Genomic DNA, 12,604 nt, shown 5'->3' on the forward strand with positions numbered 1-12,604 from the left:
AGAATGCAGAGGAGACGCTCAGCCAGTCAATGCATTTACTTAATAAATCAAGCTACTCCTAACACTGGCAATATTTATTTCCGTTCATAACCCATTGGTAGGAAACGAATTAGAAGGACGGAGAGGCGGTAAACTACATTTCCCAGAAGCCCACAGGGGCAAAGAGACAGGGACCTTACTGTGCCGCTAAAAGACTTCAATTCCCAGCATACAGAGGGAGCGCTGGACCACGGCTCCCGGCATTCTTGGGGAGGCGGCGGGGTGAGAGCCGGCTCCGCCTCGCTCCACCGCGCTCCCGCTCGTCCCGCCTCCCCGCCGCCCGCAGAGCCAATGGGAAGGGTCCATACTGCAGGGTGTGGAGGGGGCCGGCGCGGCGCTGGAGTTGGGAATTGGCGAAAGCGGCGGGAAGTTCGTACTGGGCAGAAGGCGACCGCTCTGCGGCTTGGGGTAGGGAGGTCGCAGGCGACGCGGCGGGAGAGCTCGGGCCCCGGGCGGGGGGCGCGGAGGCGGACGTCGGGGGGCTGGGGCCGGGGCTTGGCCTCCGGGCAGCCGTGACCTCGGGCGGTCCTCGAGCCGCGCCGGGGGCTGCGGTAGGCGCCGCCCGGCTGGGCCGCGCGTGGCCGCGTCGCCTCCGCAGGTGTGGGCGTCCCCTCCCTCCCGGCCCGGGCAGGCACCCCAGCCCTGGCTGCTCGTTCTGGACCGCAGCTCTCAGACCTGCACCGCTTCCTCGGCGCTCGGGGTCTCGTCTGAGATGTGGGTCTGCGCGTGTGCCAGGCGCTGTGCTGGGTACCGTGAGTGAACACGGCCCACTAGGCCCCTCTGCCGCCATGCGGCTTACGTTCTAGAAGGCAAACACAGAATATGAGCAAACACGATCATTTCTGGACACCGAAAAGCTCCCTTTTACTTGGGTTCAGGCGATTGTGGGCCAGAGTAATGGAGTGAGGCCCTTTAGATGAGGAGATCAGGGAAGGCATTTCAGAGGAGGTGACGTTTGACTCTCGACCTAAGAGAGGAGAGGGCGCCTGGCCCCCCGAGGAGAGCGTTCCAGGTCAGGTCCATCCCTCACCTTCTTTTTACTAGTCATTGACCCGGTGACGCCCCGCGAGCTTGTCCTTGAGGGCATGGTGCAAGACGGTAGAGCGCTCTGTGGGGTTTTACAGGGATTTTCTTATCCCTCTTGACTGTTCCTCTTCTGTTCCCTCACTTGTTGACAGGGTGGTACCCTTTACTGATGCATCTGTGTTCAAGAGCAATAAATAGTTTTTCCAACCGTCAATACTTTTTGATTCCTCCCTCAAAACTCATTGGTGATTTAGTTATATTCGACAAACATTTTTTGACCCCTTTCTAAACGCTGGAAAAAGGCGCCGAAAGAGGCGCCTGGGTGGAGAGAGAAACGCTCGGTTTCGTTTCAGGCCACCCATTTTTCTAATGTCTTTTCTGTCAAGTCACCCATTTTTGTCTTTCTTTATATCCGCTCTTCCTTTCCTTTCCCCTTTCCTTTTCTTGGGACAACTTGGAAATACCAGTTTTGCTGTTGGGAGGAAACTGATAAAGAGCCTCATTAATTATTTTACTTTTTTTTTTTTTTTTTAACTGGAATTGCCCATCTGTTGGGTCTGAAATTTGCACGAGTAAAACAAATGTAGGGCAGCATTTATTTTTAAGAGTTCAGAGTAAAGGCACCACACTTCTTGTGACATGCTGAGCATGATATTTTGAGGGAGAATTTAATCTACAGTTGTAAAGCAATTTCAGAAGGGAGCAAGGATTCTTTATATATAATCATTTTATTCATGCTATGTTTATGCTGTTCAAAATGGCATGTAGTAATTGGAATTAAATTTTTGGGTAGACAAGATTATGTTCATCTGGTACCTCTAGAAGGGAATGGAACTTAAGTAGTCACTTAATAATAGCTTCCTCTGCTGACACTACCACAGATGGTATTCTCTGTGCATCTCAACATTGCATATAGGATTCTGTTATTACAGTAGCACAACTTGAATTTAATAACAAGCTTCTGTTGCGTTATTGTCAATGTATCTGTCAACTAGTATCCAGCACAAATATCAGGTTTATAGTGTAATGGCTTCTTGGTTATGCTTGGTGCTGCAAAAATTTTGAAAGGATATTTGTTAAACAAATGAGATAATGGAGTAACATGTTAAACATAGAGCCTGGCATGTAGTAAGTTAGTAAGTGCCCAGGAAATGGTTATATGGAAAGCTTATGCTAAGTTGTATTCCAAGATGCAAGTGTATATTTTAAAAATAACAGTAATGCATTCAAAATGTTGACAGACCTAAAATTAAATTTCTTAGAGGAAATAAGATACCTTTTTTAAAATTTGAAAACTAATGTTAAATAATAATAAATATGTAAGTGAATGTCCCAGACGTCTTAAAAACAACAACAACAACAAAAAATTGGATGTTTATTTTGGCAACACAATAGCACAATAGTTTTTTTTTTTTTTTTTCCTTAAAGGCATCCCTATAAGATATAATGAACTATGAGTAGGATTTTGATTTTAAGAATAAAACTTGGAAAATACTTTTGATTTGAAAAACAAATCTTACTAGAAATGAAGCAAAGCCTAGAAAGACATGTTTTAACATTTACCTTATACCAAATGAAGGATGACTTCTGAATTTATGCAAATATGCAAATGCTCATATCTCCATCTATCAGGCAGTGAGCCTAATGGGAATTAAATGCTGTGTCTTTGTGTGTGTGAGTGAGGCTTTCATGAAAATTGGTCTTGATGGGTTTTGAGAATGGATTGGTAACTGAATAGGACTGGAGAAAATTTTTCAGGCTGGTGGGATATATTACATGCTTGCAGAGGTTATGTTTCAGAGTGAGCAGAAAAGGACTCATTTTTTTTCACCGTGCATACTATATACCAGGAACTATGCTAGGGACAGAGTGCGTTCTTGCCATTGTAGTGTCTTGTTAAAGCAAGTTTTCTTTTTGTTCATTTAGTATAGCTCATTTGTTTTGACTTTAGTTATCTAGCACCCAGCAGATAAGAAGTCATTAAATGTGTAGGGTACATTTGAAAAATTTTACATTAGTGACAAAATATAGAAAATCTGGGATTTTTAATAAGGATTAATTTAGAAAGGTGATAGAACCTTGACAAAACATTTAGCTAGCTGGTGTAACCAGTATGCGTTTTTAGTCTAGGATATGTTTGGTCCTTTTGACCAAAATTCCTGTGAATATATTCCTACTTACCATTAAAAAAAAATGCAAGGTGGGCAGTGCCGTTTGCTTTTTTTCCTTTGGCTCCTGAAAAATATCCAAACATCTCGCATTCCAAAGTTGCTGTTTAAATGTAATTCCATGCATTTCCCATTTATTCCTCCATATCTCCCAGTGTTGTCTTAAATCCTAGCATTCAAACTCAAGCACTTCTTACTCCTTTTATTCTGGATGATCCTTGGACAAAAGAGTTCTCTAGAGAGCCTAGAGAGGTATGAGATGTGCCCCTGCCCTTCCTGCCACCCCCAATAATAGTTAGATTTTTAATATTCATCAATGAATACTAATGTTAAGAAGCTACTTACAGTAACATTCTTAAGTAAATTTATTAATAATTAGCCACAGCATCTTTGTTCCTTGGAAAAAACACATGTTTGTAAATCTGATCATTAGTTTTTAGGTAGGTATATGGATTTTGATGATTCTTTGTAATAACTCCTTTCTCTCCATGGGTCTCTGGCCCAAGGAGTGAACCAGTGCTCTAGGATTTGAAAATTAAGATAGACATTGCTCCCCCTGGCAAATATTTTAAAGATGGATATTAAGCATATACGCACACCAAAATGTTTATCAGTAAACTATACGCATTAAATGGGAAGATATTCTAGAGGGAATGTTCTATCATATACTTTTTAAGCAAACAGCATCCTTGGGTCACATGCATCTTATAGAGCTCATTATCAGGAATGAAATAGTTGGTCCTGCAAGGGACTAAAACTGAGAACTGGCAGGTCTTTAGAAACAAAGGCAGCAGCACCCCACTCTTTCTGGGGCCTGATAGTTTCTTCTGTGTGTGTGTTTTATTTTCTTTGTGTACTGGCTGTCTCGCTGGTGTTTGTATGTGGGACAGATAGGTCTGCTCCAGACCTAGTGTAGGTTATATCCTTGTTTCAAGTACCCAAAAAAAGACTCCATTATCCACTTGTCAGTTAAACTTTTATTAAAAATAAGAAATGGTAAGTTAGAAATCTTCTAGCTAAGATAACTACAGCATTATTTCAGGATAATTGCTTTTTCTCAAATTCTTTTACCAAGTAACAGCTGAATAAATGTCATCATTTGAAGATACTATGTATTAGTGCAATGTGATCTCATTTCACAATGCGAAACATTAGGAAGTGCCATTAAATCTGTTGTCTTCATAGACTCTGTCTGGGTCTTTGACAGTTTCCATTGGCAATGTTGCTTTTTTTTCCTACTTACTGCAGTTTACTATATATTGTGACACCAGAGCTATCAACATGCAGAGTAGCATATAATTATACACTCCATGTTAAAGGTATTAAAAAGGAAGTCTGTTGTTTGGGGATCAGGAAAAAAGTTTTAAAAATACACTTTTTAAATGCTAAAGAGGTCTAATCTTAATGGTTTTTCAGGCTTTTTAGAAAATATTTTAGAAATCTTGATTTTCAAATTTATATTACCTGATACATTGCTGGTGAGAATGTGAAATAGAACAGCCATTTTTCATATTTATGTCAAATTTCTGGACTCTGGAAATCAGTTTGGCAGTTTCTTAAAAAGTTTAACATTGCACTCCTGGACATTTATCCTAGAAAAATGAAAACTTACGTTCATACAGAACCTGACCATGAATGTTCATAGCAGCTTTATTTGTAATAGCCAAAAACTAGAGGTGACCCACATGTCTTTTGGTGGATAAATAGTTTAATAAATTGCGGTGCAGTCATGCACTGGAAGACTACTGAGCAACAAAAAGGAACTACTTTGACACAACTTGGTTGGTGTTAAGGGCATTATGCGGAGTGAAAACATCTAATCTCAAAAGGTGATCCATTTATATAGCATTCTGGAAATGACCAAATTACAGAGATGGAGAAAAGGTAAGTGGTTGCCAGGGGATAAGGATGGGGGTGGCATAAGACTGTAAACGATTATCATGAGGGAGTTCCTTTGTGATGACAGAACAGTTCTTTATGTTGACTGTGGTGGTGGTTATATGACACAATACATGTGACAAAATGTTGTAGAACTGTGCACAAAGGCATACAAAAAAATTCATGTAATAACATGAAATCCAAGAAAGGTCTGTAGTTTAATTACTACTGGTGAATCACTGTCACTGTCCTGGTTTTGATAATGTAAGATGTTAGCCTTGGGGGAAGCTGGGTAATGGGTATACAGGACCTCTCTGTATTATATTTGCAACTTATCATAAGTCTATAAGTATTTCAAAATAAAAAGTTACAGAAAGGTACTATACTAAGAATCTTAAAATATTTTGATGCTCTCAAGCCAGTAAGATAAAGTCATTGACTTTTAAATATTGAGTACTAAAGGAAAAATTGTCATTTCATTGTTTTCAATAGGCTGGATTTGATTTAATTTAAATCACTAATCATAGAAAGATTAATTCAACCCCCAATGTCTTAAGAAAATTCATTTTTTCTTCAGTATAATTTTGTCAGTTATCTGTATCTAAATAGAGATCTATATCTAAATAGAGATAGTAGAATATATGATAATTTTTAAAAGCTTTTTATTTTGAAATAATTTTATTCTTGCCCCGAAGTTCCAAAAATAGTTGTAGCTCTTCACTTGGTTTCCAGGTGGTAAAATCCTACAAAACCATGGTACAATTATCAAAACTAGGAAGTTGACATTGATGCAGTATTAGTAATTAAACTACTTATTTGAATTTCAGTTTTTACCCTTTTATTTTTTACATATGGCTCTGTAAGATTTTATCATGTGTATAGATTCATGTTAACTACTATTACGATCAGGATAACTACTCCATCACCCCAAAAAAACTCACTCGTGCTACCTATTCCTTTATTATCGATGCCACAGCCCTCAACCCTAATCTCTTCATATCTAACTTTTGTCATTTCCAGAAAGCTATATAAATGGAATCATATAATGAATAACCTTTTGAAATTGGCTGTTTTCATTAGCTCCATCCAAGTTGTTGCACGTGTCAATAGTTTGTTCTTTTTGTTGCTTGCTAATGTTCCATTGTGAGGCTGCCCTGCATTTTTATTTGATCATTTAACCACTGAAGAACATGTGGGTCATTTCTAGTATTTGGCTATCACAATAAAGCTACTATGAACCTTCATGTTCTGGTTTTTGTATGAATGTAAGTTTTCGTTTCTCTAGGATAAATTCCCAAGCATGTGACTGTTGGGTCATATGCTATGTGTATGTTTACCTTTTTAAGAAGCTGCCGACTATTTCTGAGTAGCTGTACCATTTTACAATCTTAATATCACTGTGTGAAAGATACAGTTTGTCAGCATCCTTGTTAGCATTTGTATTGGTGGTATTTTTTATGTTCACCATCTAACAGGTGTGTAGTGGTATCTCGTTGTGGCTTTAATTTGCATTTCCTTAATGGCTAATAATGTTGAACATCTTTCACATGCCTGTTTGCCATTTGCATTTTCTTTTGTAACTTGCTCCAGTGTTTTGCCCATTTTGTAATTGGATTGTTTGTTTTCTTATTGAGTTTATAGAGTTCTTTATATATTCTGGGTAAAAGTCCTTTGCCACTATGTGATTTGCAAAAATATTATTTTGGTCTGTGCTTGGCTTTTTTCATTCTCTTAACAGTGTCTTTTGCAGAGCAAACATTTTAAATTTTGATGGAGTCCAGTTTATCAACTTATGGGTCATGTTTTTGGTGTCATACATGTCTCAGAACTCTTTCCCTAACCCTAGATCAGGAAGATGTACACCTTTGTTTTCTTCTAAGCATTGTATAATTTTATGTTTTACATTTAGATCTATGATGCATTTTGAATTAATTTTTGCATAGGGTGTGAGGTTTAGGTCTTGGTTCTTTTATTTTTTTTTTGCCTGTAGATGTCCACTTGTTCTAAAATCATTGGCTGAATAGCCTATCTTTTCCTGAATGAATGGATTTTGTACCTTTATCAAAAATCAGTTGGTTATACTTGTATGGATTTTTATCTGGATTCTGTGTTTTGTTTGTTGATCTGTCTATTCTTCCACCAATACCACACTCTGTTTACTGTAGTGAAAAATAATGTCTTAAAATGGGGCCGAGTGATTCTTCCATTTTGTTCTTTTTCAAAATTATTTTAACTAATCTGGTTCCTTTGCCTTTCTGTATTGATTTTAGAATCAGCCTATGTCTACAAAAACTCCTGTTGGGATTTTGAAAGGAATTACATTAAATCTACAGATCAGTTTTAAGCAGGGATTAAAAAAAAAGCAAAACTATTGTCTAGATTTGAAAGTACAACTGGAAACACTCAATTATTTTATTCAATAAAGTTAGATATCACAGATCACTGGAATATGACTGTAACCTGTGTACTACAATGAAGAAAGGAGGAAATGAATAAACAATTAAGTTTGAAAATCAGTACAGATTTTTGAAGGTATAACGTGGCTTGGGTCTTGAAGAAAGTACATGTAGATTTGAAAGGAAGTGGGAGAACATGTTAGAGAATAGCATGAGCAGGACAGGTCCTAGAGAAAATGTGTGGAGTTGGGTATTTTGGGAAGTCACTTAAATAGTGGAGGGGGGAGGAGGGAAGTGAAAGAAGGCTGGTTAGTTCATGAGTATAGAAGATTCTGGCTAAATTGACGGGTTTGTAATCCATTTCATTTGCCATTAGGAAGATATTGTAGGATTTTGAGGGGAAAATGATATGGTGGAAACGGTATTCAGAAGAAGTTGTTTTAGGGCCCAGGCACAGGAATAATACGTTGATAGGAAGAACAGATGTGACAATCACTCTTAACTTGACTAACCTCTTTGTGTTACAAATGTTTACTAGAAAGCTAAAAATGTGTTGTTAAAAATGCTGTAAGACCCTAGCATTTTCCTGGAAGAGTACTGGTAGATTTCAGTCTTTTGCACTGTCTTGGTGATGGGTACTGAGAACTGTGCTAGAATTTTAAACGTTTTCATATTCATGCTACTTTTAGTTAAGTTGTACATAGAGGAAGAAGAGTAGTTTCTATTGACTCATTGTTGAAGTGAATGACATTTCTTATTAGGCCTGAAAAGGATCCAAGCAGTGAGCAACTGAAATGATGAAAAACATAAAGAATTGGTAAATTGGTCCAATGAGGAAAAGTTAATGGAATTAGATTTATTTATCATGGCAAAAAGGAGACTCGGGTTATTTAATCAGTATGTCTTGATACTTGTATTTGAAGAACTGTACAGAGACTGATGATGACCAGCTGTTCTTTGAAACCACTGAGGACTGAACCAGAACAAATGGCTCAAATTGCAGCATTAGATTTTTAGTCTTAGTGAAGAATTTCCAGATAGTAGGAACATTAAGTACTTCATGCCAGCAATCCAAAGATCTTAAAGGATAGACTAGGAACCTAGATGTAGTTTAGGAACATTTTTGCTTATGGTCAGGGTAATGTGATAGGTAACAATCCTATTGTTCTGTCCTTGAGTCCTAATTTTTAAAATTTGTGAATGATAATACTCAATTTATATTTTCTTAGCATCCACTTCACTTTCTGATTTTTTTTTTCCCCCAAGCATGTTACACTCTTTTTTTCCATTCATCTTTGGAAATCTTGTTTGGTTTCTCCTTTCTTTTGTGCATTTAAAAAAGTTATCTTGGGTATAGAGCAAACTTCCTTCATTTAGCAAATAACTACCCAACAATTAGATCTTACTTAATGTCAGTCAAGTTACTAAAACCAGTGCATTTCTACTCTTTTATTAAAAACATGGAAAAGCATACCATCCCAGATTTTTAATCAATGATGACTTGTTGAGCAAAGGATTTTACTGTATAAGAGGTTGCCATGACATGTATTAATGAAAGGTTGGCAGTGTGGAAAGCTTTAACACGACAACTTAGATAATTGTCTTCAAAGTACCTTTTCTGTTTGATTCAACTTCCTTAGTCTGGTTGTTTTCTACTACTCTAGATCTTTTTTTCCCAATGAAATGCTGAGATTGACCAAGAATATTTCACTTATGATTGCATCCCCTCAGTATTATCACAGAAAATTTTTTTCTGCTTAAGAGCAAGCTCTTACGGTGCTATGCAAGCTGCCCATTTAAAACTATCATTGCTTGGCACCTATGCCCTAGTGACAGTTTGACCAACATGTGAGCAGGCACACTGCCATCCTGACAGATGGGCGTGAGTATAGGCAGCCAAGAAACCATGTATCTGCATCTAGTATATTTGTTAAGGGCAGGATTCCCAGTTGGGGATGTTCAAACGTCTGTCCATCCTGAGCTTTCACGCCTTTGGATAAAGGGATGTCATCATTAATCCCAGCTTCTGACTGAGATTCCATGGGTATATAAGAGCTTCTTGGCTCTTATAGAAGTAGGCAATTGGGGACAATCAGGATAATTGTTCTCTCCTTTTTCACGGGACTACTTCAAATAATCCTTTCCTCTTTCTTCTAGCCAGCTAGGTTTGCAGTGAGCACAAACCTGTTCAGACATTGTCCCAATGTTAGAATTCTAGAATATGTGCTGCTTCATTTGTTTTCTAGAGTTCAAAAGCTTTGCAGGGTTGAAAGCCATTTAATATATATGCTTTGGATTGTGATGTATATAATTGGAGTCTTGTAGATCTGAATTCAAATATTGACTGCTGTATGACATTAGGGCAACCTAATTGTACCATCAAATCAAGGTAAAATAATACCTACCTCATAGGGTTGTTGTAAGAATTAACGTGTAATGTGCACATGAATCACTTAATACATGACCCATTGTAACTGCTCATTAAATGTTTATCCAGCATCATCATCACTTTAAAATACTTGAGGGTATTTTTCTATGGAGAGTTATCAGACAAAAAAAAAATTCACTTCCTACCATTTTTTAAAGTCACTTACTGGACATTATCACATTGTCTGGTTTCTTATGGAATGCCTTCAATGACAGGAAACTCAATAGCTATAGAGCAGGGTTTCTCAACCATAGGGTTATTGACTATTTAGAGGGATAATTCTTTGCGGGGACTGTCCTGTGCATTGTAGGATGTTTTGCATCCCTGGCATTCCCCACTAGATCCCCAGTAATTCCCCTGCCTCCCATGAAAATAAAATATGTTTCCAGATATTGCCAAATATCCCCCGGGGGCAAAATCATCCATGTTGAAAATCACTGCTCTAGGAACAGGCTATCCTATTTTTAAAGTTTTACTGTTTGAAAGTACTTACATTGAATAGAAGTCTTATTTCTTGTTTCTTCTACCCAATTTTGTCTTTTTGGAGACATGTGGAACAACCTGAACCCCCTTTCCATGTAACATCCTTTCAAATATATGAAGACAGTTATCATGTCTTCTCGGTCTCTTGAGTTGAAACAGTCCCAGTTCATTAACTATTCCTTGTTTGGCATGGTTTCGTGTCAGTTCACCTTTGATTTAATTTCGTCTTTAAGCTAGTGCTTGGAATTGAGTGCAATACTCTAGATATGGTTTAAATAGTAAAAAAAATAGAGTAGCCATCTCTTGTTCTGGATATTGTGCTTTTCTTCTAATAACATAGGGAAGAATATTTCCTTCCTTCTTCTACATACTATATTTTTATTAATATTGTTTTCTCTCCTATTGATGATCACATCATACTTTGAGGCTACAGTTGAATAAAATTCCTGCACCTATCTAAACTATCTTCTTCAGTTTGTTCTTATGCATTAGTTTTGGGGTCTAACCAGGAGAGCTTATATTCATCCTATTATATTTTTTTTTATTGGATTTAGCTAATAGTAACTTTTAAAGATATTTTGGTGTCCTAATTCTTGGTTGACTCTGAAGTTTCAAGCTTAAAGAATAGGTAGGTGTTGATGCCATCATCTGAAATTGAAAATGCAGGAGAAAGAAGCGAGTGTGTGATGTGTGTGCACGTTCACACACATGCAAATTGCAGGGTGGTTGGTGGTGGCAGTTTGCTAAATGTAAGGAGTTCCTCTTTAGACACCTTAGGTTTGAGGTCTTTTGGGGACATCTAGGTGTTGATGTTCAGGGAAGGGGGATTGGACTCAGATTCAGATTTGGGAATTGTGCACTCCCAGAAGGTCATGGAAGCCATTGTATTGGCTGAAATCACTTGTGTATGTAAGAAATGATTGAGGGTGGAGTCCTAGGAATCCCAAAATTAAGAGGCAGCTGAGAGAAGGGAGGCAACAAAGGAGACCAAGAAGAGGTGGTCAGAGAGAAATGAAAATGGGAGGAGTATGTAGGAAGCCGGAAGGGCTATGTGTTAAGTACTATGGTAGATACTTGCATACAAAATGAATAGGATGTGGTCTCTGCTTTCTGCTCCTGTGTTTATTTCCCCCATGGTTTAACTGTTCTGTTAATGGTACCACCTAGTTAATCATGCCTGAAAAGTTGAAGTCATCTTTTATTTCTCCTTCATACCCTTGCATGTGTTGGATTACCAAGTTCTGCTGACTTAAAAAAAAGTAAGTTTTTACTGAAGTATAACATTCATAATGGAAAAAGTGCAGAAACCTTAAGTTTCTAGCTCAGTGAACTTTTTACAAAGTGCACATACTGTGATAACCACCACCCAGATCAAGATATTCACTATTCCAGCACCCCAGAAGCCTCTCTTGTGCCCCTTTTCAGTAATTTCTCCCACCCAAGGTAACCACTATTCTGATTTTTTTAACTATAGATTAATTTTGCTTGTTTTTGAACTCATATATTATGTAAATGGAATTATACCCTGTGTACCCTTTTGTGACTGGCTTCTGTTACTCATCATTGTGGAATTCATCCACCTTGTTGCATGCAGCAGTAGTTTGTTGTTATTGTATAGCTGTCTGGTTCTGGTTATCTGTCACTGCACAACACACCAATTTTGGCTATTTATTACTGCATAACACATTACTCCAAACTTAGTGGTATGAAACAACTATGTAATCATGCTATGGATTCTGTGAGGTAGTAACTTGGATAGGGCATGGTAGGGATTGCTTGTCTCTGCTCTACAATGGCTGGGGGCAGGAATCCTCTAGAGGCTCTCTCATTAACAAGTCTGGTACCTAGGCAGAATTGTCTTGAAGACTGGAGTCATCTGGGATTATCAATTGGAGCACCTATATGTGGGCTTTTCTGTGAGGTTTTGGCTTTTCACACCATGTTGGCTGTGTTCCTGTTTTGGAAGTTATATAACATCACTTCTGCCATACTCTGCTGGTTGTAATAGACACAAGTCTGTGTGGGTTCAAGACAAGGGACTAGATCTCATTTCTTGGTGGTATGTCAAAGAATTTTTGGCCGTTTTGTAAAACCACCACACATATATACCACAATTCATTTATCCTTTCTACTGTAGATGGATTTTTGAGTAGTTTCTACTTTGGGGCAATTATGAATAATGCTGC

General features: G+C 38.1%; 1 protein-coding gene across 2 annotated transcripts in view; it reads left to right on the top strand.

The window, feature by feature from the left end:
• Positions 1-318: 318 nt before the first annotated feature.
• Positions 319-12,604, top strand: part of VRK1 (VRK serine/threonine kinase 1) — a 138,649-nt gene continuing 126,363 nt past the window's right edge. Inside the window, exon 1 of one of the 2 annotated variants that reach the window (XM_037831922.1) lies at positions 319-447. The gene's annotated coding sequence lies outside the window, so the exon portion shown is untranslated. The remainder of the gene's footprint in view (positions 448-12,604) is intronic. The other variant, XM_037831923.1, reaches the window with a different exon arrangement.

Source organism: Choloepus didactylus, chromosome 4 (genome assembly GCF_015220235.1).
Source record: "Choloepus didactylus isolate mChoDid1 chromosome 4, mChoDid1.pri, whole genome shotgun sequence".
In the NCBI taxonomy this organism is placed as follows: Eukaryota; Metazoa; Chordata; class Mammalia; order Pilosa; family Megalonychidae; genus Choloepus; species Choloepus didactylus.